The 9,908-nt window shown below is 44.4% G+C and overlaps 1 pseudogene; it reads right to left on the bottom strand.

Annotated features, from left to right (window-relative positions):
- Positions 1 to 619: 619 nt before the first annotated feature.
- LOC127235224 (cytochrome P450 11B1, mitochondrial-like) lies at positions 620 to 9,878 on the bottom strand (annotated as a pseudogene).
- Positions 9,879 to 9,908: the final 30 nt, after the last annotated feature.

Genomic DNA, 9,908 nt, shown 5'->3' with positions numbered 1-9,908 from the left:
CCATTTTCAAATGCTTTTTTTTCTTTCAAAATAATCTTCAGGATCATTGACAGCCCCTGCCTAGAGTCTTTTAAGCTGTCCTTAAGCACTAACCACCTGGTGCTACTACACTTCCTGTTTCTATAGATTCTTATGTTCTGGGCATTACAGAAGATTGGATTGTTGGAAGCTGGTCTTGGATAACACACACACATATATATTACATTAATTTTATCGATGTATATAGTTTTTGTGTTTTACATATGCATATATACACGTAATTTCATTGAAGTGTCATATTACCAGTGTGTCTGTAGTCTGCCTGCCACAGCTGAGAGAGGAGAAGGGCTCCTCTGCGTGTGCTTTTGTTACCTCAGCAACAGTTGGACTCTAGTGTCTGTGTTCCCAGCCTTTTGTTTATATACAAAAGAGAAGGAGGGATGACTTACAGGAAAAGGCAAAGCTGTCTCCACACATAAAGAAGGTGCTTTTCACAGGTCTCTAATATGAATGGCATGACTCAGAATCATGACATTGTTTCCAGAGTAGTATTAGTATTGTATACACACACACAGACACACACACACACACACACACACACACACACACACACACACACACACACACCACAATTGCAGCTCTAACCTAAAAGTGAATAAGAAATGGTTTATTCTGGAGCCATTCTGAGAGACCATGGCCATTTATTTACATTACCACACAGTCCATGTTTCCTTGTGGAAACATTTTCATGAGGTTTTTATAGTTTTACCTAACAAAGAGAGTCACAAACAAGGCATGTAAAAATATACTGGTGGATACAGTGGACAGGCAGCTAAGGGCAGATGGGGTAAGCATTTCTATAGGACCAAGATGATATCTGATGATATTTTGGACTTGTGGGTTGGTGGAGCTAGTGGTCTGCTAAGTTTATATTATATAAGGACAGCAAAGAAGGAAAAAGACAAAGAGTGTGGTGAGTTCAGCTTATGAGGTCTGCTTGTGACAAGGGCACATCCCATCCCTGCTGGCCAGTGCTGTACGTAGACTAGAAACATGGTGTCTGAAAGGTATTATATGCTGCAGCTCCAAATACCCCAGGTGAGTCTGACTTGTAATATGTGCTCATCCATTGAGCAGAGAAGATGCATACAGAAACCATTATGAAATTGCCAACCGATTTCTGACCCTTGTGTTACCAGAACATTTCTCTAAGTTTTATTTTATTATTTTTTGGTTTGGGTTTGTTGTTGTTTTGTTTTGTTTTATGTTTTGTTTTGGGCATTCTTAAGGCCCTTAGCCCTCTCAGCATCATCAAGATCTGTACATGGTCTGGAATGGAAAGTGGTCACTGAGCATCTACTGTGCCCCTGACTCAGCCATACCCTATGATGCAGCATACCCATGGCCAGTTCTGTCTCTCCTCAACATGAGAATGTCTCACCAGTATTCTCCTGGGCATTCATTAGTGACATGAGATGCCCAGGCTGATGCTGGGTTCCTTTTGCACAACACTCAAGCAATATGAAGAAATTTTTAACCTGAGGAGGTGGTTCAGGAAGAGAGTAATAGGGATTTTTGGGACCAGAGAGGAAGGCAAAGCCAGCATGTGGGCTCACTGAACACTGTTGGATGTAGGGACTGTGCTTGTGGGAGCAGGGGTGGGGGGCGGGGGTGGGAGGAGATTACTGAGAAGGGACAGTAATCCTCCAGAGCTGTTTCCAGTCCTTGAATTACAGCCTACAAAGAAGGTAGCTATGGCTACAGGCATGGTGGCCCAAGGGACAAAAGAGAAAGCATGTCATCAGGACAGTAGGAAGCTGCTGGCCTCCTGGGGTTTTACAACTACTTGACAGGCCTAAAGTGAGGAGGGGGCTGGAGCCCAGCATCAAAACAAAGCAGTAGGTTATATGCACATCCTCTGGCTCCTGTGTCTCCACCTTGAAGGATTTCAGCACCTGGAACACAAGGGAAGCTCTCCATCTGGCCTCCTCAGCAGGGCAGAGCACTGGCCTATATCAGCTAAACTGCTCAGTGCTGCCACCATGCTGCAAAGAGGACTTCTGTAGGGCTCTGAGAACCTAGTCCTGCTCTAGAGACCATACCCACCCACCAAGCTCTCATTAAGGCCCTATCTAGACTCAGTTTGCCCACTCTGCTTTGTAGGTCCCACCCTACTGCACCTTAATCTTAAGGCCCTTCCTTCTCTGGGCTCTCAGACACCTGAGGCTGGGATAAACTCTGCAGTTCTATCTTAGTTGCTCACCTCTACATCCAGCCACACCACATCCCATTGCCCCCTCCCCAGCTGCTCACATGGTGCAGCAGGAGCAGCATCTGCACCTGTGCCAGGCACTTCCCCAGGCACTGGCACACCCCAAAGCCAAAGATCAGATGCTGGAAAATGCTTTTCCTCACCATCCAGTGCTGGGGCATGTAGCGCTCTGGCCTCGGAAATACTGCAGGGTTTTGGCCCATGGAGAAGACACTCGTGGAGGATTGTCTGTGGGCACATGCCAAGGGCAAGGTCAGCTGCCTCTTTGAGGTGAAGAAGAAAAGGGCATATAAGGATCACTCACCACAGCAGGGATGTGGTAGTTCTGAAGCACTAAGTCCGAGCTTAGAATTCTCTCCAAAAAGAAAGCAACAGGATAGAGCCTGGAGATAGGGAAGGAACAGAAGTGACTCCAGCTATGAAGGGCTTCCCCTGTCCACATTTGCACCTTTTTCCCTCATGTCTCTCAGGGGCGTGGATCCTAGGTATGCTGACCTCAGCCAACCTCCATAGGAACAAAGGCATCCAGCCATAGGGAGAAGAGCAGACATGGCAGCCCTCAACCCAAGAAAAGAGAGGGACAGGACAGCAGGGAAAGGGCAGCCAATAATCACCTCAAGGTCTCTTTAAGGACAGCCCGCAACAGGGGCAGGTCTGACACAGCCCTCTGAGGATTTGTAGCAATGCTGGCCTCAGCTGCTAGGCTCTCCTGCTGAACTGCATGCTGAAATCTGGGTTCTGAGCCAGCTCAAACAGGGTCATTATCAAAGGCACTGATGTCTGCAGGAACCAGGGAACAATCTTAGAAACCAAGCTTGACCTTCCCAATTGGATTCCTACTGTAAAGATTCCCTTCTCAGGAGTTGTGCATGACCATAGCAAAGTGGAAGCCTTGGAGCCCTTACCTCCTCCTCAAAGGTTCTTGCCCTACATCCTGAGGGGAAATCCCAGACACCCCACTTCTGGCAAACACCTCAGCACCTTCAGAGTTGGGTGCTCACAATCTGATCTGATGCCCATTAAGGTGGACTCTTTGTCACTAAAGGAAACTGTACATCTCTCATCTACCTTCCCAAATGCCTGATTTGCATCAGCTCTCCACATGCCCCTGGCCATTGCCCTTATTTTCCAAACCTATAATGGGTCATGGCTCTTCACACTGACTTGACTCCTCCTGACTGATGTGAGCCCTGAGCCTCTAGATCCAAAATGTCTCTTTCCTTGATGTGACCCACAAAAGAAATATCTTAGGGGTCTCCCTGAAGTCACTGGCCAGCTTCCTTGGTCCACATTGGCTATATAAAGCTGATTTTATGCTGGCATATTTACCCTTCCTAATAGACACCAGATCCCTGTTGGCCTGATCTGGGCCTGTGTCCCCTGTTCGGGTAGCTTGCTACATCCCCAAGTCTTGGTGATTCCCTTTCAGACTCCCTTTGATGGGCTCTCTGGTCTCTGTCTGCTCCATTACTGTAGCTCTGGCTTCTCACTCCCACAAGCCATGTGCTGGTCCTCATTCCCTGCCAAAATCTACTTCACAATATGAACATTAGAGCCTCTCTTTTTTCTCTTTCTTCACTAGAACTTATGGACTCTGTTGCTAATCTTTGACAGACTGGAAATTTGTACCTGGATGAACATTTCCAACGAGACTGCATTGTGATCTCCCTTCTGCATCAGTAGGCAACTTGGATGTTTGTCTCTTACTTAGCCTTGTTTTTCTTGCATCTACCTCAAGTTCCCACTGACAAGGATGCCTGCTCCATGATCCAAGAGAGGACTCTGGTCTGCTCACTGTCCTCCTAGGCCCACAGCATGTTCATGTCTTGGAGAAAGTGACAGGTAGCCTGCTGCTTGTGTGGTTTTCTTTCCTTTTTTTCTGTTTGTTTTGTTTTGTTTTTTGGAGACAGGGTTTCCTTGTATTGTTTTGGAGACTGTGTTGGAACTAGCTCTGTAGACCAGGCTGACCTGTAACTCACAGAGACCTGCCTGCCTCTGCCTCCCGAGTGCTGAGATTAAATGCATGAACCACCAATGCCCAGCGCTTGAGTGGTTTTCTAACCTGACTTGTGTCTGGACTTGGATGTGTAGGCCTTCCTTGTTTACAAACTATCTACTATTCCCTTTCCATTTCTCAGACATTTCACTGGCTTCACAGAGAATGGCTATGATGACACAGGTGAGGAGGGGATTATGCTTTGGGGGGACACCAGGAGATGTTAGGGTAGCAGTTATGCTCCTAGAGGTCCTGACTGTGTGCACACTTCCAGAGAATTGGCCTGGATGGCATCCATTGGCAGAGCACCCTCTGCTACCAGCTCTGATATGACACTCCAGGTCTGTGAGCAATCCCATTTCACCTCTTGATACACATTCTTGAAACATTTTGTGACCATAGAAGAGAAAGCATGGAATCATTTTGCTGTGTCAGACCTTTCCTACATCATCCTAGCTTATCGTGGCCCTATCACCTCAGTCTTCCTGCCTGTGAGCCACCATTGCTGGCTCATACAACCCTAAACTCACTGTGAAATCACAGGAGAAGGGCCTTAGCAATCACATCCCTTTGAAGGAAATGAAGGTGAATGGGACTCATGTGAGCATTGTCTTCTGTCCCACGGTACTGACCAGGGCAGTGGCCCTTACCTTGTTCAGAGATGAAATCCCAGGACTCAAAGTTCTCTTCCCATGCCCAGATGCTTGTCCAGCAAGTCAGTCCACTGGGAAAATACATGAGCTGTGGGGTGGCCTTCATCATGGATTGCAAGGCATGGACGCACTTCAGGCAACCAGAATTCAGGTCATGGTCAATGAGGTCCAGCTGCTCCCCCCAAAAAGAACAAAGTGGCTGGCTGCAGAGAAAATATTATCACTGAGCATAGGCAATTCCTGATCCCAATGCTGTCCCCCTTTCCTTCTTCTTGGCCCATGCCCTTCCTATACCACTCATGCTGGAACCTTCCTAGGCCACATACCTTCTATGGTATAGTTTAACACACTGGAATGAAAGTCCATTGAGAAGTTGCCATGGGCATTCACTAGCACCTTCTACTTCAGAAGTCCCTTGCTACCATGTCCACCATGGGGACAAACTTCTGAACGGCCTTTGGTGACAGCACATGTGGGTTGAGCCTCAGTTGGTTGAAGCGCCATTCAGGTCCATTTCTGCACGGCACAGAACAGAGCTACAGACACCTCCCAGGATAGGTCTGGCCCAGGCCCGTTCCCATCTTTATGCATCTAAGATGTGCCAGGCTCAGAAGCAGGCTTTGCTGGTCCTGTTCCCACTTCTTTCTACAAACATAGCTTCCATGTGTCGGACAGAGCTCACTAAGTCTACAGTGCACTTGATACATCAACAGCAATGGAGAAAGGAGACTGTGTTGTCAAGCTCTGTCCATCTGGCCTGCACCAGCCTGCCCACAGAGGAGATGCCCTAGCTGAGCTCACCAACCAGGTCAGTCCCATACAATGTGTGGTCTCTGAGACACCAGCATCTGCCTGTCTCAGCTAAGGGATCTCATCCTCCCTAGGGCAGGAGTTACAGCAGAGGACCACTTACAACAGGCACAAACCACAGTCCAGGACATAGGGCTCCCATGAGATTCTCCAGTGAATGACAACAGGAGTTTGCACACAGACACACAGAATCTTGGTGTAATTTTTAGTCTCATTTTTATTTAAAATGAACTGTGATGAACAAATATCTTTATTTCTAGTGCACATTAGCATCTATCTATCTATCTATCTATCTATCTATTTATCTACCTATCTTTCATGACCCTTCTATGTGTGTCTGTAGTCCATTTTCCTATTGGTTTCTTTATGGTGAGATTACTTTGTGAATACATGGTGAATGACAGAAACTCACATCTACTCCTCATTTGCTGCCAATTCTTTAAGCAAGGACATATGTTTATTTGAAAGCAAAGCCTCCTTTGGCAACTCTATTAAATGCAAGAGAATGAGGGTAAAAACAACAGAGATTTATTTATATCTCACTGCTGTAGAGGCAAGAAGCCCCACGATCAAGGTGCCAAGAGTCTCAGTGTCTGCTCAGGGCTCATTTTTAGATGGCACTGCCTGTAGCTACATGGTAGAAGGGAGGAAGGATTGAACTCGTATCCCACTGCTCTTTTAAATGTGCAGCTAGCCCATCCTCGAGTGGACCCCTCATGGCCTAACCAAGAACTCTGATGGGAGATGTCATTCTGTATATGTTTCTTATACTGGTTAATGAATAAAGCAATGTTGGCCAATAGGAAAGGAAGATAGGAGGGACTAGGAGACAAGGAGGAAATAGGAAGTAGTAATCAGGAGTCAGGATGGAGGGACCGGGGAGACCAGATGCCTGCCCCACTCCCCGGTAGGTGAAACCACGTGGAAATACATAGAAATGGGTTAATAATTAAGATAGAGCTAGCCAATAAGAAACTAGGACCTGGTCAACAGCATAATATCAAATACAGAGTTTCTGTGTGTTATTTGGGGCTGGCGGCGCGGCGGCAGGACAAGACCAGGCAGAGGGCGGAAAAACCTTACTCACTCCTTACAGAACTCCACCTCTCAATACCACCATAATTGCAGAGTGTGTGTGTGTGTCTGTATTGAGGTATAATAAGGATCAGGAGAAACAGATAGGCCGAATAGATGTTTATTGAGAGAGAAATAACTTACAACATAGACAGATGAACACCAGCAGGTTCCTGGTCCCAAGGATGCCTCCAGATGTTCTCCTGTCCCTGTGTTGCAAACAAGAGAGCTTTTGGAACCCCTTCCTCAAACTTAGTTCCCCCAGGTAACATCCACCTATGTCCCCACCCCCAATGGGTGTGGTCTGTGCCACAGGTGTGGACAAAGTGAATATCTCACTGTGTGTGTATGTGTGTGTATGTGTGTGTGTGTGAATGCGTGAAGTTTTTTTTTTTACACATTTTATTAATTCTATTCATATGTTTTTACATAGCAATCCCAGTTCCAGCTCCCTCAGTCTTCTTAATCTCATCCTGTGTTCTGGCCCAACCAGTTTTCCCCATAACAGACAAGGAAATAACAAAAGAAGTCCTCATGTCCATATTTTATAGTAAAAATATGAAAAATTGAGGCAGAATATTCCCTTTAAATTACACCAGTTCTATGGAAATGGTTACCAATGAGAATTAACTAGATGAAGCCTAGGATACAGAATTTGAAAGAAAAAGTATAAGCTTCTTCAAAGAATTGAAGAGTTTAATAGAGATTGAAAGAAAGAGATAATGAAATTAAAGAGAATAAACACCTGAGTGAATCCACCCCAAAAAATACAAAGGTAAGACTGATATGAATGAAAAAGGATATCCAAGAATTGAGAACAAAATTTAATAAAGAAAAACATTGAAGGGAGCTCAACCTGAAATTAATATGTAATCAAAACTACTAATAAACCAACTAGAAAACTCAAGAGGCAGTTTTACAATTGAATGTCGATCAACCAGAGTATGGAAATGCAGGTCTTGAAGTTGAAGTAGAGGAGCTAGATGAAATAGGCAAAGAATATGAAAAAAGAAAGAAAAGGGGAAGGAACAGACAAGAAATATGAGACACCATGAAAAAAAACCAAACCTTCAAGTTATAAAAATAGGTGAATGAGAAGAATCCCAAGTCAAAGGCATAGTCAGATCTTCAATATGATCATAGGAAAAAAAAACAGATTAAAAACACACATATTGATAACAAGAAACACAAAGAAATCCACTAGACAAGACCAGAAAAGAAAGCCATATTATAGTTCAAACACTAAGTGTACAGAACATAGGAGTATTGACAGCTGAAAGCACAAGTCACATATAAAGGAAAACCGTTCAAATAACAGCTGATTTCTCATGGAATTTTGAGAGTCAGAATAGCCTGAAGTAATGCATTCCAAGTTCTAATAGACCATGACTGGCAACCTATACTAATGAACTCTGCAAACTACCTGCCATAATTGAAGTAGAGAGAAAAACTTTCCATGATATAAACAGTCTAAAATGTTTTATGCAAGATCAATCCTAAGGGAAATATGGGAGGCGATATTGCAAGCTGAAGACAAAAGTGAGTATAAACAAGAGATTGTAGAAAGACAACAAAGTTATAATTACTGAAGCTCAAAAGAGCACTGACAACACAACTCCACTAAAAGCCAACAACAAAATGACTGCAATCACTACTCACATTCAATACTAATTTTAAAAATCAATGACCTAAGTTTCCAAGCAAATGATGCAGGGTTGTACTTAGACTTCCCCTATCACACAAGGCAGTTACCAAATAACTACACTAAGACTTATGAAAGCTTGGCCAATGGGTTAGGCTTGTTCGTAGCTAGCTCTTATAAGTTACATTAACCAGTTTATACTAATTGATATGCTGCCCTGAGGCTCATTTCCCTAGTCTACATACTTTCCATCCTGTTCATTCTACTTTACACATCCATAAATAATGACTAATGCAGTAGAAAATAGGAATGGGGCCCTCATCTGTGTTATGACATGGATGGTACCACTCAAAAAAAAAAAAAAAATCTAGACAGACCCACGATGCTCAGTGAGAAAGATGACACTGCTTGCTCTTGTCCACGTGGGTGTGTTACTAAGCATGGGATGCAATTTGGTCTACATGCTCTTATAGTGCTAACTTACAAATGTGATTGACCTTCACATGGGTAGACTTCCTGAATGTGGGTAGCCTCAGCCCATTCTGTTAAGGGCATTGTGAACAAAGACAGAGGTGTTCTTGATCTGGGATTTTGCTCCTCATACTGCAACCTAGATGCTCATTGCTTCTAGATTGTGCACCAAAGATTTTGGACTCACAACTGCTGTATCAGAACAGGCCTAACTAAACCCAAGCCCGATGCGCTGGCCCACAAATTCAGAGCCCACTCTCCTTTTCTCCCTTCCTTCCTTCCTTCCTTCCTTCCTTCCTTCCTTCCTTCCTTCCTTCTTTCTTCCTTTCTCTCTCTCTTCCTCTCCCTCTCTCTTTCTTTCTTCCTCCACCTCTTCCTCCTTCTCCTTTTTTGACATAGGCTTTCTCTTTGTAGCTCATGCTGTCCATGCACTCATGTGTACACCAGGCTGGCCTTCCACTCAACAGAGATCCACCAGACACTATCTTCAAGTGCTGGGATTAAAAGCTTGTGCCCCATCACATTCAAAGATAATACATTCAGGTAAATCTCTCCTCCCATCTCACTGTTCCCTGCCTTTCTGTGTCACACTCTGTAGATGGGTTGGTGTGTATGCATATGCACACTTCCTCAGCATTTTAGATAAAAAGATAACCCACATCCAAATAGGGGACATACATACACACAGGTACAGAAGATAAAAATGAACCTCAGTGTGAGAGAGATAGGCCAATTGCAGAGGAAGTTATCCCATATCATAGGTAAAAAAAGATGAGACTGTCAGGCCCAGTGGTTAATATGCCACTAATTTTCAGGCACATTTCCCATGACCTGATGACTGAAAGAATCTAGTAAGTACTGTCACTGGAGCTTATCCGGGGCCTGTTTTAGCATACATACTTATTGGCATAAGAACACTTCTGTCTTTTGTGAAAATACACCCATATACTAAGACTGCCTGATGCTTTGTACCTACCTCATGAGATGAATATTTAGACTACAATGTTTAAA

The sequence above is a fragment of the Phodopus roborovskii genome, unplaced genomic scaffold, assembly GCF_943737965.1.
Source record: "Phodopus roborovskii unplaced genomic scaffold, PHOROB, whole genome shotgun sequence".
Classification (NCBI taxonomy): domain Eukaryota; kingdom Metazoa; phylum Chordata; class Mammalia; order Rodentia; family Cricetidae; genus Phodopus; species Phodopus roborovskii.
This window is presented reverse-complemented; position numbering and strand designations above follow the sequence as displayed.